The 20204-nt window shown below is 37.7% G+C and overlaps 1 non-coding gene across 1 annotated transcript; it reads right to left on the reverse strand.

Annotated features, from left to right (window-relative positions):
* Nucleotides 1-8446: 8446 nt before the first annotated feature.
* On the reverse strand, nt 8447-8553 carry LOC145019125 (small nucleolar RNA R71). The gene has a single exon (XR_013667443.1). It is a non-coding gene; the product is annotated as a small nucleolar RNA R71 (small nucleolar RNA).
* Nucleotides 8554-20204: the final 11651 nt, after the last annotated feature.

Here is a 20204-nt window from a genome sequence, read left to right on the forward strand (position 1 = left end):
TTTGGAACAATAAATGAATGGTTATAACTTACTTAAAATGATTTTTTACTCGGAATTTTTGGGACGTCACCCCATTCTAATAACTTGTTGGTTGGGTTAGGGTTGAAATTTTCAACCTGATTTCAACTCGCTAACACATTTGAGGTCGTGCATCCTAAAACACTCATGAATCCAATGTTTGTACTTTAATTGGACAGGAACCTCTGTTTATATTCATCAATAATAAACTATGATTCTAGCACTTTGTTTCCCGATCTAGTTATAATGGAGTATTTCGAAAAACACGTTGACATTCTACATGCCTTGAGAAATAACAACATTATGTGATCTCCATATCATATTAGATCGAGGAAACTATTACTTCTCCTACTAGCTCTAATGAAAACCTCAAACTCTTTCGTGACGCAGGGCCATATCGCTTGATCTATTTAAAAAGATTATATGTACACAACATTAAAATTTTCAAATCTCAATTTGCATTATAATACTTATATAAATCTTCCTCGCATAATGGTGTTTATAAATTTCAACCTTGTACAATTTGAGGTTGCTTCTTATGGAACTAATATTCCATTCCATTCATGGTTCTAATCCATCTATCATCTTTTAGAACTTATCTTTGATTACTAAATTGATCATATACTCTTAATTTCCAGATCTTCAGATAAAAGGAAGTCTTAATTTCCTAATGTAGTATGAAGGATATGTTAAAAACCGAATATATGGAGGTTTTTAGTGCATTCATATACATCAAATGTATAGATTCTAGCATATTATTGGTATCTGTAACATCGTATTTGAGGAGATTTCTTAATTTAGGATTTGAGGACCATAATGCGATCATGTAAAGGCCTTGGACTTCATTGGAATGGAGTTTAGACTCTATTAGATGTGTCTAGTGATGATAAGTGATTTAAGCCTTGGATTGCTCTATGGAAAGTGAAGGGTAAAATGGGAAAAGTTGTGTTTTAGGATTGTTTCATAAATTAAGGATTTTAGTTCAAGATGTTTCAGTCGTAAGTATCAATATAGAATCGTAGAGCTCATCGGTATCTTTCTGTGGATATAAAGATCGTCGAAAATGGAGCTGAAACAAAGAAGTTATGGTTGTTTGAAGTTAAGTTGGAAGAAGAGAGTTTGGCAGTACGTTGGGCATACACCAGGAGTACACCGAACGTACTAGGTTGAGGAAGTCGCATCTTTAGGGCATACCACCGCAGAGTAAAAACCCTATTTCCATGGTTTTGAGCCTTATTTATGGACTCTAACCCCTTACGTTCCTTCCTAACATCAGCCTCCACTCTCTTAAGCCTCAAACTCCAAATCATAGCCCCCTAGAGCAAATATTGAGCCATTTTATGTGTTTTGGTGAATTTGGGAAGAAAAAGAAGTCCATGCTTGTTGATTGTTGAAGCTCCGGATTGTGGATCCATAGCCTACATCGCTGTTCTCTACTCCGAAAGCTATAAATTTTGAAAATTCATGATTCTTTTGTTAGATCTAGCTAGTGTTGAGTTTTATGAGCTTTTTGTCCCAAACCTTGGTCTTTGTGAGTATTGACTACTCCATACCATTTGAGTTATCCTTTCAGACATTTTAGACTGCATGGTATCATAAAAATGCAAGCTTGATCCATTCCTTTCATCCATGCATGAGTTATGGAGTTTTTTTTTTTTTTTTTTTTTATGTTAGATGTTAGAGTTTTGTGATTAAGCTCTATTTGGCCATGCAAAGGCATAAAGTTGTAGACTTTATAGATTAGAATGTTTATTAGGGTTAGATTTGAGGATTGGGTAAAGTGTCTTAATGATTAAGACCTTAAAAGTTGAGTTGAGTGTAAGTCTGGCTACCCTCAACGTAGCCAGGTGTGAACCCGATTTTTGCCTTTGTGCTCTATGCTTAGCATGGAGCTTGAGTACGTCGTGTGTAAGTTCAAAAATGTTGACTATTGATTTTCATTGAGTTTTGATCAAGTGTGCCTTTTAGCTAATTTGTGAGGGTTTTGGGTCTTGGAAGGGGCAAAATGGTCTTTTTCCCTAACTGTGGATTAAACTTGGCATGAAACTAGCTGATTATAGAAAATTACCTTATTTTTTAATTAGGTTTATTAGGTGCGATAAATAGGAGGAGGTTAGTTTTGGTAGTTTGGATGTGAGTTCTATCAGTAATATGTGCAAGGTAAGTTTCCTCCTTATACTTATGGGTCGACGGCACCAATACTATCCTATTGGATTATGTTGTAGGATAGTAGTGAGTCTTCTTAATATACTTTCCTATGTGGTAGTATTTATATGTGCTGACCAGCTGGGTCTATTTGTTGTTACTGTGATATGTGTTGTTGTGTGTGTTGAGACTCCGGGTAGTCTCCAGGGTTGCTGATAACCCATAGTGCATGTTGTTTGCCAACTGAGACTTCAGGTACTCTACAGGGTTGCTGATAACCCATAAATTTTTATTTGTATTGTGTTGTATGTGGTAGTTTGGGGAACTCACTAAGCTTTGTGTTTATAGTTACGGATTAAACATTTTGCAAGTACTTATTGGGCGGCAAAGGCATGACTGTAGACACACATCATGAATTTTATGATTCGAGATTCTACATTGTGTTCTTATTAAAAATGATTTCAGAATAATGGTTTATGAATAAATGGTTGTAACTTTACTAAAAATGGATGTTATATTATTTTAAAAGTGAAAATTTTAGCCCTGGTATTTGGACGTTGTAAGTTGGTATCAAAGCCCTGGTGTAAGGGATTCGGATGAACACTTGTGGGATTCCAAAGTTAAACTATGGAGTTAAGGGTTTTACTAAACATTTTTGGAAAAAATTCATTTCTAGAGAAGAAAAGAAAAGATGTGATGTGTACAGTCAGTTAGAGCGGGAAAAAAAGTGATTTCCCAAAATATCCATACTCGTTTTATATGTTGTGATTGACTTGTTGTTATAGGTGTTATGGTATGACGTATATGCTATAATATAGGCTAAGGATCTATTTAGGGTTGCAAGCTAGAGTGACTGCTAGGAGAAATACCTTTTTGTGTCTGCTATGTGAGGTGTTAGGCTAAGGATTCTCATGAATGGTGTTGGAATTTCGTGATCTTTATGATATATTTTACTTATTGATTTTTTTGCTGGAATGTTGCTTGCTTTGTGCTATGTGAAACTTATATTGGTGTTAGTTAGCTATTAAGTGAATACGTTAAGTTATATTCCATAAGAATTAAATAGTTTTAGAATGTTTGATTTGGGCGCAACTCTTGTTTGAGTCCAACCATTGTAGTGTAGGATCTTTCAGTCGAATGACTATTTAATCCTTGCTACATGTAATTGTATTTGTAAGATAGTTAGTTGCCATTGGTACAAGTTTCTTTCATAGCTGATAATAGGGTGGGGGTGAGTATTCCTAGTGACCTCGAGGGAGTTCTAGAGTGTGTTGATGTGAGCACTTGTGAATGAGGAAGTCTAAGTTGGGAATCTAGGTAGTTTGTGATGGCTTCCTAAGATTTTAGGCGTACCGATACACTTAACAGTGGTAGGGTTTCTAGAAAAGCATTCTAGTGTGTGCTTATATGTGAGAAGAATCTTGTAGGGAGGGAGAGTCTAGGATGAGTGGTAGTGCGTGCCTGTGGTGGCATAAGTATCTGGGATTGTTGGTGGTCTAGTGTAGCGACTTAAGGACTTTGAGACACTTCTTGAGTCATGTATGGATAGGTGTGGAAGGTAGTATGGGCTCATACTACTGAAATCACATAATCCGTATGGGAATCAGCAAGGGTCAACAAGGTTTCTAAGGAGCTGGTGGAGGGTAGATAGTGTGGCATTAATTGTAGTTATGCTCGGAGATGTGGACCTGTCGGCTATGATTGTTTAGAATGAGATGGGTAATCATTGGGCTAAGTTTCTGTGGTAATTTGGGTATGATTTTTTTAGACTTGTGAGTTTTACCTGATTCAGAGACATCGAGGGCCTTGCTTGAAATAGTGATAGTCTGAGTCGCGTGACTCAAGAAGGGAAGCGATTGCAATGAGCAACTTGAGGATTACAACCTGAGGTAGAGTGATCGACGATGGTTTATGATGTCATTTTTTATAACGTGGATTTTGTTCTTCCAATTTTCTGGGTTGAGGAAAATAGAGAATGAGCTTATGATTTTAGAATGTGGATGAAGACCCAGTGGGGAAACGAGATGGTTTTGATATATATGACAAAGGTGGAAAGAGAGTCATTTTCGTAGAGACTATACAATATGAGAACAAGGTTATGCCTTCTTTAAGATCAGTTAGAGCATGTGTTTAGCAAGCTGTTTCAAGTGATCAGGAGAAGTGAATCAGGAATGACAACTTTCGTTGTTTATGTTGTATCTCGACTATGAAGATAATACCTCTTGTTTTTTTTCTCGCGATGAAGTGATGGTTAGGGATTCAGAGGCGAAGTGTGTTGTAGTCCATTTGTTCCTAGATAGAGAATCAGTGATATGAATGGACTATCAAATTTATTTCTTGCACATCTGCATGAGATTCTTGATGAAAGAGGTGGTTATGATATGGAAGTTTCCGAGGACTCCATCTGAGATTCGAAATGTATTTGAGTTTGTTGGGTCTTTATCTTGGAGATCATGTTACGTTGTGTTATACATTCCAAGAGTTAGGGATGGAATGTATCTGGCTGAGCTAGGTTGAAGTGTTTTTTGTCTACAACGTCAGTTGGTGATAGTTTGAACCAAAGTGGGGGAGATATGGGTATGTCACTTAGAAGATCATCGATCTGTGTGAGTTCATGGTTCCGAATGAATGGGTTACAGGGATCGGTGGTTCGGGTATGTGAGAATTTGGTTTGAGATGAGGGTACAGAGTAAGTTTCCATCTGATGTATGTGCTTGGAAATACATGAGTTGTATTCACGATAGGAATTTTTTGGTCAAGGAGCTCATTATAGCTAATGGTCCCTTTCGGGAAGACCGTTGAACTAATCAAGAGGTGGTTAGGTCGCTCAGGTCGAGCATCGGTTATTTAAGGATTTGTCATCTCTATGTATAGATTGCTATATATATATAGTCTAAGGTAAGTAGTGGTTGATCTGTCAATTAACTTCAGAGTTTGGTATATGTAGTTCCGCATGGGTTTAGTTTAGTAGAAAATTAGATTACTAGGTTGTTGTTTGTGCAATCTCGATCATTGGTTGTTCTTGTCGATAGTAAGATGCTTTGAAGGTCTTGAGCTGTGTAATTTGGAGCTTAGTGGACATGACAACCTATCGTCAAGTTCTATTTATGATATATCTTCGTTTCTGGGTACGTTTTCCCTAAATTGTTGGATTGTGGAATTATTGTCTATAGAAGACTTGAGTTTGATTTGGTAGTAAGTAGAGCAATGAAGTGATTATCTACCTGTTCCAAATGACGGTCTAGTAGGTTCCTGTTCATCAGTGGGGATTGTAAAAATATGTTGAATTGTTTCAAGGGAAGGTACTTTGGATACAACAATCTTTTGTCGAGAGTAGTAAGGTGCTTAATCTGGTTTGGGGTATGGGCACCCGATATCGTTTGATCATGGGATCTTAGTCCAATAACCTTAGTGTAGTAGTGGTTGGGTAGGGAGATTGTGGGATGGCTTGGTAATTCAGTTGTTACAAGGTTATCAGAGTATAGAAAAATTCAAGTAAAGGATAATCACTTGGGACCACCGTGGATAGTTCCAAGTGCGAGCTATTTTAAAATTTTACCCATGTTAGGAATTTGGATCAGGTATATTTTGAGGGAACGCCATAGTTTCTTGCGGCATGTTAGGAATTTGGATCAGGTATATTTTGAGGGAACGCCATAGTTTCTTGCGGTTGGGAAAATCCAAGTAGGTCAGGTAGTGAGAGTAGAGCAAGCTACCGTTAGGCCTTCACGACCTTGACAGTGTAACATCCGCCTATGGCACGTATCACAATATTGTCCGGTTTGGGCCACTCGGCACGAGGACTTCCCACGGGGTCACCCATCCTGGTACTACTCCCGCCCGAGCACGCTTAACTACAGAGTTCTTATGGGATATACTACCCTCACGACTTTAAAACGCGTTGTGATAGGGAAGGTATCGACACCCCTTATAAGGAATGCTTAGTTCTCCTTCCCAGCCGATGTGGGATGATATGTGCATATTTAGTTTGTATTAAGTATAGATTTTTATTCATTTATTAACTAAATTATTGCATTTCATGGACAAAAGGTACTTAAAAGTGTTTGAATTGTATTTTCAGTCCAAAAATGAAGCTTGGAAGCAAAAGGAAGCAGGAGAAGCGGTTAGGAGCTCGGGAATTGAATAAAAAAGAAAAACACCAAAAATAGCACCTACTCGGCGAGTAGGGTCGACTACTCGGCGAGTCCAAGTGAAGATTCGAGAAGATAATGACTCGGGAACCCAGATACTTATCATATACGGGAACTGTGAGACGGACTCGACGAGTCGATACGCAAATATATAGATAACTTCTCAGATCGAGGAAAAAAACTTCTGGGACAATTCTAGAGCAATTAGCTGTGATTCAGAGGCCAGAGAAACCCTAGAAGATGAAGATAGAAGCATCCCGAAGGAGATTTGAGGCAAATTTCATCATTATACTTAATCTTTTGTTTTCCATTATGGTTAGGCAATTAGAATTCGTTTTTATGCTGTTATTTACTTCAATCATGAGCTAAAACTCTTAACTTCTGTTTGGGGATACAAAATTGAGACTATGGTTTGATTATTGGTAGGATTAATTCAATGTTGGTGATTTATTTGTTATTTTAGCTTGCTAGAGAACCTTGTGTGAATGATAACTGATTTCCTGTTAATAGGAAGGTAATTAAATAGCACGAACATCGTTTGATTATCAACCTCATATACCATGTGACTACTTTGTTATATGTCTAGGATTAATGAACATGAAACTAGAATTAATAAGATAATTAAGTAAATCCATGTGCAAGCTTGTGTGATGACCATCAACAAGAAGTTAATTAGAAACCAAATTGATTAACTATTGTGAGTCTAAAATAATCCGAATAATTAATCTAGTGAACTAAATTGAATTAGACAACTGATCACTGTTTAAGTTAGTTTAATTTACTAAGGATTAGTGTAGTGAATGCGAACCTAGTAACTTGAGTCAGTAACCAACAAAAGAATTAATCCATTGCACTATTACCTTGAAATCAACCATAGGATCAATTGAGTTGAACTAAACAGAAGTTCCTTCATATTATTGAATCTAGTTAATACTTTGTTTTTCCAGTTTTTAAATTTAAGTAATAGTTAGTAAGTTTCTAGTATTGTAAAAGTAGAGAAAACCCTCTACTTATTAATTAATTTAGATAGAATTAGTTTTTATTTTTAATTTGTCGTTCCCTGTGTTCGATACCCTACTTATTTTACTATACCACAATTGATAGTTTCACTGCCTTTGTGTGTTTATTTTACAACTAAAAGTAGGTTTAAAACTAAGTGAGTTTACGCACATCAAGTTTTTGGCGTCGTTGCCGGAGAACGGTTCTAAAATTAGCATTAAATTCTAATTCAATCGATCCTTTGTGTGAGATTTATCTTACACAAAGTTAATTACCGTTTAATTTATTAGGTAGTATATTTAAAATAAAAATAAAAATAAAATTAAAAAAAATCTGATTTTACCTTGGACTCGCCGAGTGCACTCGTGTAGACTCGGCGAGTACATCGCTGAATCAGCTTTAAATTTTTATTTATATTTTTGTTCTTTTTACGCGTTATCTGTTTTGTTTGCAGTTGTTTCATGACCTGAGGATCTGATACACCTCTGGTCCCCCCTCTTGAAGATCCGGAAACCGCACTAAGAAGGAGCACAGGCAAAACCGTTGGAGAATCCGCTTCTTCAAAGAACTCACCACTCAAAAACCTCAAGTTTGTTTTCAGCAAGAAAAGGAGCAACAAATCAGGAGCATCCATTGCCTCTTTAACAATCGAAGATCTAATTCTAAAAGACATCGAGTACGAGACCGAGGAAGAGGACGAACCCACATACAAGCACGAATCCGAGTTTGAAGACGATTTAGCTACCGCTATGGCTAATATCGATGAAATGCCCATGGGGGAATGGATGAAGAGGATGCGTGATGACACCGGCCTAGGACTTGTGCAACCCGCAATTCCCGCAACCATTACTTTCGAGCTAAAAGGCCATATTCTCGCTCAACTCAAGGAGATCCCTTTTTATAGGAAAGACCACGAAGACGCCTACAAGCACTTGGATGAAGTAAATGATGTGGCTGACTACTTCAATGTACCAAATGTCCCTCGTGAGACCCAGCTACTTCGTATGCTCCCAGTCACGTTTAAAGGTGCTGCGAAGGATTGGCTCAAGTCACTTCCTCCTGGATCGGCCACCACATGGGCCAAGATGAGAGAGGAATTCATAGACCACTTTTGCCCGCCTTCCAAGATAGCTAAGTTGAAGAAAGCCATCGCCAACTTCGAGCAACAACCCGGTGAATCTCTTTATGAAGCTTGGGAAAGATATAAAGGTTTGCTCAGAAATTTCCCACACCATGACCTTAATAGCCAACAAGAGGTTTCCATTTTTTATGATGGAGTCAATGTTACCACAAGGCAATTGCTCGGTTCACAAGGCCCGCTCACCAGAAAGCCGCCTCCAGAAATCAAGGAGTTAATTGAAGAATTCTCTAAGCATTCTAGAGAATACCACAATCCGAGAAATGAAGTAAGTCGGGGAGCAATGAACTCGGTGAATGATAGCATGGCGGCGGTAATAGCTAAGCTCGATATTCTAGATAGAAGGATGACAAAAATGGATCAAACAATCCATGTTATTCGAGTTGGATGTGAGAATTGTAGAGGGCCCCACCTCACCAAGGATTGTGATCTTGACGAAAATGGAAATAAGAAGGCTCAAGTGTTTTACTCTAGTGGCGATAGATACGACGAGGATTGGCGGAAACTGAAGAAGGAATGGCTTCCATACGACGAATATAAAAAGGCCAAGGAGGAGAAATACAAGCAGAAGGAGAGGGGATTCTATCAAAAGGAAGAACCTGTGATGGAAAAGAATGCCAATTTGGAAGAAATGCTCACTAGATTCATAACCGTGTCTGAAAAGAGACACAATGATCACAATGTAGCAATGCAAGAGACCAGAAATATGTTAAGGAATCAGCAGGCATCCATTCTCAACATTGAGAAACAGCTGGGACAGCTTGCACATCAAGTGAATGAAAGAAGACCGGGCCAACTTCCAAGTAACACCGAGAATAATCCCAGAATGGAAAATGTGAGTATGGTGACTTCCAACTGTGAAAAATTTTTCACACAGGCACAGAGGGTCTCTAATAGCAAGACAGAGAAGATAGAAGATTCGGTTCCAGCTAAACCCGACCCGACTCGCCGAGTCCCTCAAATGGACTCGACGAGTCCATGCGTGCAAGACAAAACTGCCATCCACTTAAAGCCATATAATCCCCCTCTACCATTCCCAATCAAAGCCATGCCTATGGAAAAAGTGGAAGCTTATAAAGCTTTTATGAAGCATGTTAAAGCCCTCCAAGTCAATGTGCCATTCGTAGATACGATGCTTACAACGCCCAAGTATTTCAACTTACTAAAAGGACTCTTTGCTGCTAGGAAAGACTTGGCCAAAGTCACAGAGATAATGTTGAGTGAGTTACCCGAAAAGAAGGGCGATCCGGGAAGTGTCATAATTCCGTGCCAATATGGAAATGCATTTGTCACTCAAGCATTGACCGATTCCAGTGCAAGCATCAACCTGATGCCTCTCTCTTTCTTCAAGAAGCTGAACTTACCAGAGCCAAGACCGGTAAACATGAAGATCCATTTGGTTAACAAGACGACAATTCATCCAAAAGGAGTTTGCGAGGATCTTCTCATTAAAGTTGACAAGTTCATCTTTCCAGTAGACTTTGTGGTGATAGATATGGAAGAAGACCCCGAAGTTCCAATTATTTTGGGGAGGCCATTTTTAAACACCGCGTGTGCTTTAATTGATGTATGTGAGTCTACACTAACATTAAGGGTAGGAGACGAGTCAGCAGTATTTAAAGCTATACCAGAAGCCAAGCAAGAAGAGAAAGGGAAAGAAGAGATCTCATTTATCGATTTAGATGATGAGATACTACAAAAAGAACTTGAACTTTTGCAAAAAGAAGATCCAAGCAAGTTTCTGCTACATTCTGGAGAGGATGGAGATGTTAACAAGGACTTGGAGGAGTTAGAAAAGCTACTGGAAGGAGCCAATTTAGAAAACACTCAAGAAAAGATGGAAAACGATCAGACTCGCCGAGTCACTTTATTGGACTCGACAAGTCCATTTGAATTTCATAACAACTCGGATGACTTAAATCTGCTTGTTGCTGATTCTCTGCATATTCGGGGCATGGATATTTTTCATGATTCTTTAGAAGAACAAACAGCGGAAGGAGAGACGGATACGAAAGTACAACATGCCCATATAGCAATTCTTGATGCAATTCCGCTTGTAGATGGGTTAAACACAGAAAAAGAAGAGAAGGCAATGGATAGGAGAGTGGAGGCTGATCAACCATTCAATACCAAACCTAGAGCATGAACTTTCACAGAATGTGAAGTACTTAAGTTTAATGAAAAGGAGGTGAAAGAGATGGAGAAAAAGAATGGGGTGAAGAAGAAAAAGAGGAGAAAAGAAGCCCAAGCAGCTAAGGATGATGTTGTAATAAAGAAGAGAGAGGAATTAAAACGGGCTTATAAAAAGAAGGTTCACGCTTATAAGACAAAGTACAAACCACAAAAGATTAGGTGTGAATTTCCGGTGCTGGAAGATGACGAGACGTAGACGAGAAGGAGTCCAGCTAACGACTCCTTAAAAAGAAGCGCTTGGCGGGAGGCAACCCCTTATTTAAAGTTTGCTTTCTTTTACCTTTTTAGTTTTGTTTGCATTTTTTTCATTTTTAAAGTTTTAATCTTCCAATTCATCAGATATGTCTGCTTGAGAGTGCATATGGACTAAGTCTGGGGTAACAAACATTTTCTTTCCTAAATGAAATGACAAGAATTTTTAAAAATTTTGGATTGTTTGCAAGAGACTCGCCGAGTCTAACCGTGACTCGACGAGTCCATATAGATTTCAGAAAAAAACTTGCATCGCGACCAGACTCGCCGAGTCTGACCCCGACTCGATGAGTCGGTATTATTCACAGAAAAAAAATTTACAACTGGTAAATGGGGTTTTAACCCTAAAAGAATCAGTTTTTTTAAGCAAAACAACCCACTCGTCGTGCGCCTCTTTCTTCATTCTCTCTCAAGCTTTCATCTTCCTCTTCATTGTTCTTCAACATTTTTCAAGTTCCATCAAAGAAAGGTAACTAATACCTTTTTCTTTTCTGTTAAAAGTATGATTTTAAGATCATCTATGATGGACATTGCATAGAAAAACCTGATTTTGAAAAATAGTAAAATTCTAGGGTTTTGATTTTTCATGAATTATGATGTTTTGCATGCTTATTCTTGCCTATTACCTTATATACAAGTTCCTAGACAAAACCCTTGAAGTGTTTGCAGATTTCATGGTCTGATTTCAACCAACCCGCTGAGTGACTCGTGCAGTTCTCGCGACTCGCCGAGTCATATATGGACTCGACGAGTCGAGTCGGGAAAACATGTGCATGACTTCTTTTAAGTATAATCTATGTTTTTGGGTTTTGTATCTTTGTTTTGCAGAAGTTATGTTTAACAGGAGGCAGAGTTTTAGTGCAAACCAAGAGGACTTTCCTTGGTTGAATTTCCCACGAATCGAGTCCGCTTCAACGATGCGGAAGTGGAAGAAGAAAGTTGGCCGATATAAGGAAAAAAGAAGTGTACGTGCCTAATAGGATAGATTGGGATTGGTTACAGACGGTACGCTATGAAGAGGAGTTAGCTCCTTATCTTTTGAAGGAGTTTACCCATGAAGGAGAAATGATGATTTGTGACGGGTGGAGCCGGGTCTTTTGAATTCAAGAGTCGATGTATTTGGAGCTATGCTTAGAGTTTTTCTCCACGGTGTCTTTCACGGGGGGTGTGGATTGTTATCACCCAACAAGTTTTAGTTTCTGCCTTGGTGCTGAATTTCATCATTGTTCTGTGATCGAACTTGCTTGTCGATTGGGAATTTATGACCAATCCTTGGTCTCAACAACTATCTTTCGGGCCTTTTTGGAGCAAACCCACATGGTGTTTCCCGACGGAGTAACTAGCACGAGTTAGTGGAACACAATTGGCAACAAAGTTTATATTCCGAAATCGGCACAAGAAGGGAGCATTAGATCGCCTACACACCACCTTATTCATCGTCTCATTTCATCCACTATTAATCAAAGGAAGGATGATGACAAGGTTTCTAACCTTGATGTCTTCTACTTATGGAGCATTATTACACCCGACATTTTTTGCAATATTCCTTGGTGTTTGGCTTCATATCTATCGGAGGGTGCGGTCAAGGATCACAAAACTTCTCAAATTAATGGTGGTATGTTTGTCACCCAGCTAGCCAACTCATTTGGGTTGATAACCCGTGGTGCATGGAACTTTATGATGATGATTCCTACACCTCCATTCAATCCGATTCTTTTTCGGCAGGCTAGAATTATTGAAGACTATGGTGGGGGTCATTATGCTATCTCGCATGATGATCCTGTTGTTGGTCCCGAAACACCGGGAAGGAGGGTTCGATCGAGGCGGGAACGGGATGTGGAGGAAGAGCCGCCGGTGATTCCGGTTGAAAATGAAGAAGTACCAATGGATTGGTACAATGTGGAGATGAGGCAGTTACAAGATCAAATGGCGCAGGGGATCACCTTCAGCAATCAATCCCACATCCAATTATTCGACCACTTCAACATCCCACACATCGATGGTGGTAACTTTCCATATATTCCGGCATGGGATGACTTGATTAGTGCAAGAAGGAGTGTTGCAGGTGGAAGTGGAGCTGCACGGGAGGACGATGATGATGATGAGGATTAATTTATTTGTGTTTTTATCAAACAATTTTCATTTTTATTTTTGTTTTTATTTGGTGTGTATGAAGTTTGTTAAGACCTTTATTATTTTGCTTAATGTTGGTTTGCATTAGTCATTTTCAGGATTGGATCAGGAATGCTTGCATAGGAAGGGTTTAAAGTTATAGAGAAACGGGAGTTATAACGAGTGAAAGAGAGTCAAGGAAGTGAAGCGTTAAAGTCAACGTGTCGAGTCCGGTCCCTAGGGATATGAGCAATTGAGTCTAGAAGTGAGGAGGAGTTTAGAAGAGTTATTAGAGGCTGGAACAATTGCAAAATATAATGTTTTTTCGCCCAGTGGCCTACTCGTCGAGTGCACTAAGCTAACTCGACGAGTCGCCTTGTATTTTCGCAAATTCTGAGATGGTCACGCTTGTACTCGATGAGTCTCATCTATGACTCGATGAGTCGATCATTTTTATGCCAAAAGGACTGCTGATTTGATGCTGCTAAGTGTACCACTTGACCACTTATTCTTCCATATCGATTCTTGAAGATTTTACACTGTTTTACCTGCGTATTTGGAGCTGCCACATGAGATTTTGATGCCCAAGTCATGGATGCGTTGTTTCCATGGCTAAAGTCAAATGAAGTTGGAGCTGGAAAGAAGAGTGTCAACCTATTGACTGCTATCCCAAGGGAGTTTGTTCCAATTCTCTCTATATTTGCATTTTTATTTCTGCATAGTATGCAATGAGGGCATTGCATAAAATTAGTGTGGGGTAGGGGGTTAGTCACATATTAGAAAATTTAGAATCTTAATTTAGGCTTATTTTAAAAAAATTGTTGCATACCAAAAATATGACTTAGGGATTTAATTTAGAAAATTTTGGTAAAAGCAAATTAGGATTCCATGTTAGAATTATGTTGATAGTTGCATGAAAATCCAAATGTTTAGTTGAGCCTATATACGTTCTAGTGCATTTGTGGCTTCCTTATTCTAGTGAAATCATGAGATAAAAACACGACCTCGCTCAGCCTGAGGGATGCAATATGTTTAGTAGCCTAAACCTGAAATGTATCCAGGAAAATTGTTATCGTTAGCCAATAAAGGTTGAGGTTGAGCGCCCCTGCTTAAGCATGTAGGGATTTGAGTGAAAAAAGTGAGGAATACATGTAAAAAAAAGAGAGAATTACAAGAAATTTGTAAGAATTATGGAGCAAATAAAGTGAAGATCTAAAGATCAAAATTCGAAGAAATTCAAAAAGTTGAAGATACCAAAAATCAATCAATACAAGGTGGTGAATTCAAAGAGATCAAAGATCAAATTATCAAGGAAGTGAAGAATTCAAAAGAGCTCCATAGTGGTATCGAAAAGTTGTAATTCTAGATTATGTATGCTTGGGTTTCTCAATTAAAAACACCTTGAGGGTAAGAGGTTTTCTGAGGATGGATTCGGAGGGTTGCATAAAATGAGCACAGTTCGGGGTGAGTGGGCGAATCTTTATGAGGATTGTGAGTATTTGGAGTATGGGGGGTTATTAGGAAAAATTTAGACACAAATGCATGCATTGCGGTCTTGGCATAATGGCTGGGTTAGATTGGAGTTGTCATATATAATTCTAATGTTTTAAAATTCAGTTTTGCTTGGGGGCAAGCAAAAGTCAAGTGTGGGTATTTTGATATGTGCATATTTATTTTGTATTAAGTATAGATTTTTATTCATTTATTAACTAAATTATTGCATTTCATGGACAAAAGGTACTTAAAAGTGTTTGAATTGTATTTTCAGTCCAAAAATGAAGCTCGAAAGCAAAAGGAAGAAGGAGAAGCGGTTAGGAGCTTGGGAATTGAATAAAGAAGAAAAACACCAAAAATAGCACCTACTCAGCGAGTAGGGTCGACTACTCGGCGAGTCCAATTGAAGATTCGAGAAGATAATGACTCGGGAACCCAGATACTTATCGTATACGGGAATTGTGAGACGGTCTCGACGATTCGTCACCTGACTCGACGAGTCGATACGCAAATATATAGATAACTTCTCAGATCGAGGAAAAACACTTCTGGGACAATTCTAGAGCAATTAGCTGTGATTCAGAGGCCAGAGAAACCCTAGAAGATGAAGATAGAAGCATCCCGAAGGATATTTGAGGCAAATTTCATCATTATACTTAATCTTTTGTTTTCCATTATGGTTAGGCAATTAGAATTTGTTTTTATGTTGTTATTTACTTCAATCATGAGCTAAAACTCTTAACTTCTGTTTGGGGATACAAAATTGAGACTATGGTTTGATTATTGGTAGGATTAATTCAATGTTGGTGATTTATTTGTTATTTTAGCTTGCTAAAGAACCTTGTGTGTGAATGATAATTGATTTCCTGTTAATAGGAAGGTAATTAAATAGCATGAACATCGTTTAATTATCAACCTCATATACCATGTGACTACTTTGTTATATGTCTAGGATTAATGAACATGAAACTAGAATTAATAAGAAAATTAAGTAAATCCATGTGCAAGCCTTTGTGATGACCATCAACAAGATGTTAATTAAAAACCAAATTGATTAACTATTATGAGTCTAAAATAATCCGAATAATTAATCTAGTGAACTAAATTGAATTAGACAACTGATCACTATTTAAGTTAGTTTAATTTACTAAGGATTAGTGTAGTGAATGCAAACCTAGTAACTTGAATCGGTAACCAACAAAAGAATTAATCCATTGCACTATTACCTTGAAATCAACCATAGGATCAATTGAGTTGAACTAAACAGAAGTTCCTTCGTATTATTGAATCTAGTTAATTCTTTGTTTTTCTAGTTTTTAGATTAAGTAATAGTTAGTAAGTTTCTAGTCTTGTAAAACTAGAGAAAACCCTCTACTTATTAATTAATTTAGATAGAATTAGTTTTTATTTTTAATTTGTCGTTCCCTGTGTTCGATACCCTACTTATTTGACTATACCACAATTGATAGGTTCACTGCCTTTGTGTGTTTATTTTACAACTAAAAGTAGGTTTAAAACTAAGTGAGTTTACGCACATCATGGGATCAGATCTAACCCACTTTCACCCCACATTATAGGGTTCGACGTCCCCGTCGAACACATCGACCCGTGCCCTGGCTCTGATACCAACTTGTAACAATGTAAATATTAAAACAAAATTTTCATTTTTGCAAACATTAAAAACCATCGTTTAATATTCCAAATTCAAACATGAACAATGTTATCATTACAAAATACATCCCAATGATCATAAAATAGTTTTTCCGACAATGTGTACAATCACGCCGGCGGCTTCCCACGGTCCTCGCTAGTACCTGAAACACATAACACAACAACGGTAAGCATAAACGTTTAGTGAGTTCCCCAAAATACAACTTACGCACATACGCCTTTCCAGGCCCTGACCTTCCGGTCCATGTGTCTCAGGGGACTTCTGTCCCGACTAGGTAAACCTTCCGGTCCTACCTACGTCAACCTTAACGCCTTCCGGCCCATAACATAATGCCTTCCGGCCCATAACATAATGCCTTCCGGCCCATATCAAGCATATCATACATGGAACATATAAACGATTAACTTATCACATACAATGCATATAACTCATAACATATCCGACCTTCCGATCACACAATAAAACCCTTCCGGGTACAGTATAGTGAGAAAACTCACCTCGTGGAAAGTCTAAGATTTCGCGTACTCGCTAACTCCAAATCCCAACGACGACTCTACCTCGCCTAATCATAAAAATATCATTTTAATAATCAAAGACTTCCACAATTAAACCTTACCCCTTATCATCATTCCTTAGAGGGTAAAAGACCATTTTACCCTTCCTTGACCCAACGTCTTCATGTTGACCAAAACCCTAAAAGTCAACAAAAGTCAACCTTGTGAGTACGCGGGGCGTACTGCTTGATGTACACGGGGCGTACATCGCCAACCCATGGATCGGGGTCTCCATCCAGTACGCTGCGCGTACTGGGAGTTACGCCTAGCGTAACCATCAGACTCTAACATACTTCATTTCTGGTCTTAATCGGTTAATCCATTACTCCAACTTCTAGATCCGACTCTGTGTATGCGTCTAAACCCATAAAGTCGAGACCTTTAAGCCTTGGCATGGCTGTATAGGCTCCAACACTTCTTAACATCATTCTATTCCAACTCAAGGACCTAGATCTCATGCATGGTGCAACATTCATGTCCAAGATATCATTTTTATGAGTCTACAACTCCAATAAACTAGAAATATGATGGATCTAAGCTTATGGAGACCATTTGCACAAAAAGCCTCCACCTTTGGGACTAAAACCCTAGAAACTGGTACTTGAAGCATATAACATGAACCATATGACAAGATCCGAACTTTTTACCTGATAATGCAGCTTCAACCCTTGCAAAGCTCAGATCCACACTTGAACACCACTTCTAGCCTTCCCAATGAGCTCTTCTTCTCCTTTGCTACCTTGGAATGGGACCACAAAGCTTAGAATACTCACAAAATGGCCTAAGAACGAATGCACACACTCTTTAGGGTTTCTCTCTGAGGGATGGTGGCTGAGAAGTCCAGCCACACATTCCTTTTATAGCCCTCCAAAAGAATTAGGGTTTTTAGGTCTGGACCGGTTACGCCCAACGTACCTGAGGGTGAACGCATCCAAATGAAGCGTGCGAGTACGCGCAGCGTACACCTTGTACGCCCAACGTACTCACCTAACATGAAAGCCCTAAAATGATAGCATATCAAAGATGCAGGGCAAAATAGAAGGATACCTGGATTTTTGGCTGTTACAGACCGACTGATTAGGTGATGCGGATAAGATATCGATTGATTAACAATTAACTAAGAAGTTCAGTTAACATGGTATTATCCTAAGACAACTAAAGAGCCAGTTCCAGTTGCGATAGGGTTAAGGGTTCAAGCAAGGAATAATGTTCTTTGTGATGGTTTTTAGGCATAACAAAAACAAACTTAAAACTCTTAAATGTGCATGCAACCTAAAATAAGATCTATGTTTTCACTATTGAACCTATAACTATGAACAACAAAAGGAACCCTAGAAACCCTAGGTAATTTTCGAAAAATACATAAAGGGTGTAGAATAACATACCTTTATGTTATTATAGAAAATAACAACAATCCTTGTCTTGTTGAAGCTTTAGAAGCAAGCACCATAAGCATCGTGTCTCTAATGGTTCATACCCAACACTAGAAAAAAGGATACTATGGAAAGATGAGGGAGGAGGGTAAAATTTCGGCCTAACTCTCTAAGAGTATGAGTGACCGAAATTGCTAGGCATAGGGTACTTTATATAGTGGTACAAGGACGCACTAGATAACCCTAATTTGAATATAATAATAATATTTCAAATTGGTAATTATCCAACTCCATATTTATCCACATGGGATAATCTAGAAACCCTAGATTATCCCTTAGAAACCGTCCACCCTATGTGTAGAAGGTTTTGGAGTTTTTTTTCTCAACTATTAAACAATTTAGACCCTGCACTTTCAGTTAATTCCATTAATCCTGAAATTAATTCCAATTAATTGTTAATTAAATGTTACTATTTCTAATTAACATATTATTCTCATAATATATTAATAAATTATTCATTTCAATTTATTAATAAAAAAAAAACCAATCTCTCTCTCTCTCTCACTCTCTCTCTCTCCAAAAATTATTCTGTCTAATTGCTAGGTTTTAAGGCCGACCCAAAAGGATTGTCTACTATCAATTCAAGTTTATACCAATCATAGTTATAGGCTTAGACACCTAATCCAACAGTCTCCCACTTGGATAAGTCTGTAACTATGATTGCCAGTATAACTTCCGAATCGATCAACAAATTGTAGCTTCTAAAAGCCGTTGTCGAACTCTTGCCATGTCAGTTACGCGTCCTATGATAGGTGCTCATATAACCCTTCATTCTGCAAGATATCTGTCACACCCGCAAACCAAACGGTGAAAACGTCCGGGGGTAAATGACTTCATTTGTAGTATCACAACACATGCATTTATAGACATCAAAGTACAAACAACCACTGCGTTAATAATTAAAAGTTTATACATGTGTTCAAGTGTAGTATATTGACACCAAAATAGTTGAAACAAAATATAGAAGACATGACTCAAAACGGCTATGTCTTCTCAGAAGCTTGGGAAGTACCTGTCTACCGATTCCCTGAGAATACAAGTAATTTGAAAAGGAGTATTAACATAAAGTTGAGTGAGTGTATAAGTATTTATGTTTGAAAGATTGTTTTATATTCATTGAATATGTAAAACTGTTCCAGAAAATCCTATATTTTCTTTTGTATATGAAAGTAGTTTTAATCCCACATTATGTTTGTAAACCAGTATTTTGTATTTGAATTTCCTTTGTAAAATACGTAAAAGTAATTGTGCTTGGTTAGCTGTTATGGTAAACTATAATGTAATACTGTAAATTGTACCTTTGTAAAGTTAGTATTTTGAAATGTACTCAAGTTTAGTTAGTTATACACTAACCGTATTTTTTAATATCTTTTTCATGAGTTTATTATAACCATACTATGACTAGATGGCCTGATACGACTCTTTGGAGGCGTCAGAAATGTTGATAACAATTGTCACCCCAGACCTGCCGGTCTAACTGTAGCTAACAGTTTAGGTGCGGGATTGTCAATCCCATATAGATCTATACACATTTGTTTCAATCCCTATGATGGAGATTCTGGTTATAATATCAGGACTTTAACTATGTTGTTTAAATGTACTAACAACCTGAACATATTTACTCCTAGAAAAGTATATAGATGTTATGTGTATAATAACGATGAAAACTCAATCATTCTGAAATAAATGATTGTTAGTAAGTTTCTAGTTTAGTATTCTTGAAATGTATTTGTAAATTTTTTACACTTGTGTGGTTTTGAATCCAACCCTTTTTATTGTAAAACAATGTACTAGCGTATACTTGACTCGTGTATTAGTGTTCTTGAATCATAAATTATACCTATTATAATTTATATGTATTTTCTGTATTGATACTAATTCTTCATGAATGCAACCCCTTGCTCGGCAAGTTATGAAGAGTATTGAAAGTGAATGAAATAACCTTTATATTTATATACATATACAATTATATAAATATGATTTTTTGGGGAAAAATATAAGTTGGTATAACCTTTTAAAGGGTTTAAAAGTTTTGAAATGTTT

Source organism: Lactuca saligna, chromosome 9 (genome assembly GCF_052625555.1).
Source record: "Lactuca saligna cultivar CGN05327 chromosome 9, ASM5262555v1, whole genome shotgun sequence".
Taxonomy (NCBI): Eukaryota; Viridiplantae; Streptophyta; class Magnoliopsida; order Asterales; family Asteraceae; genus Lactuca; species Lactuca saligna.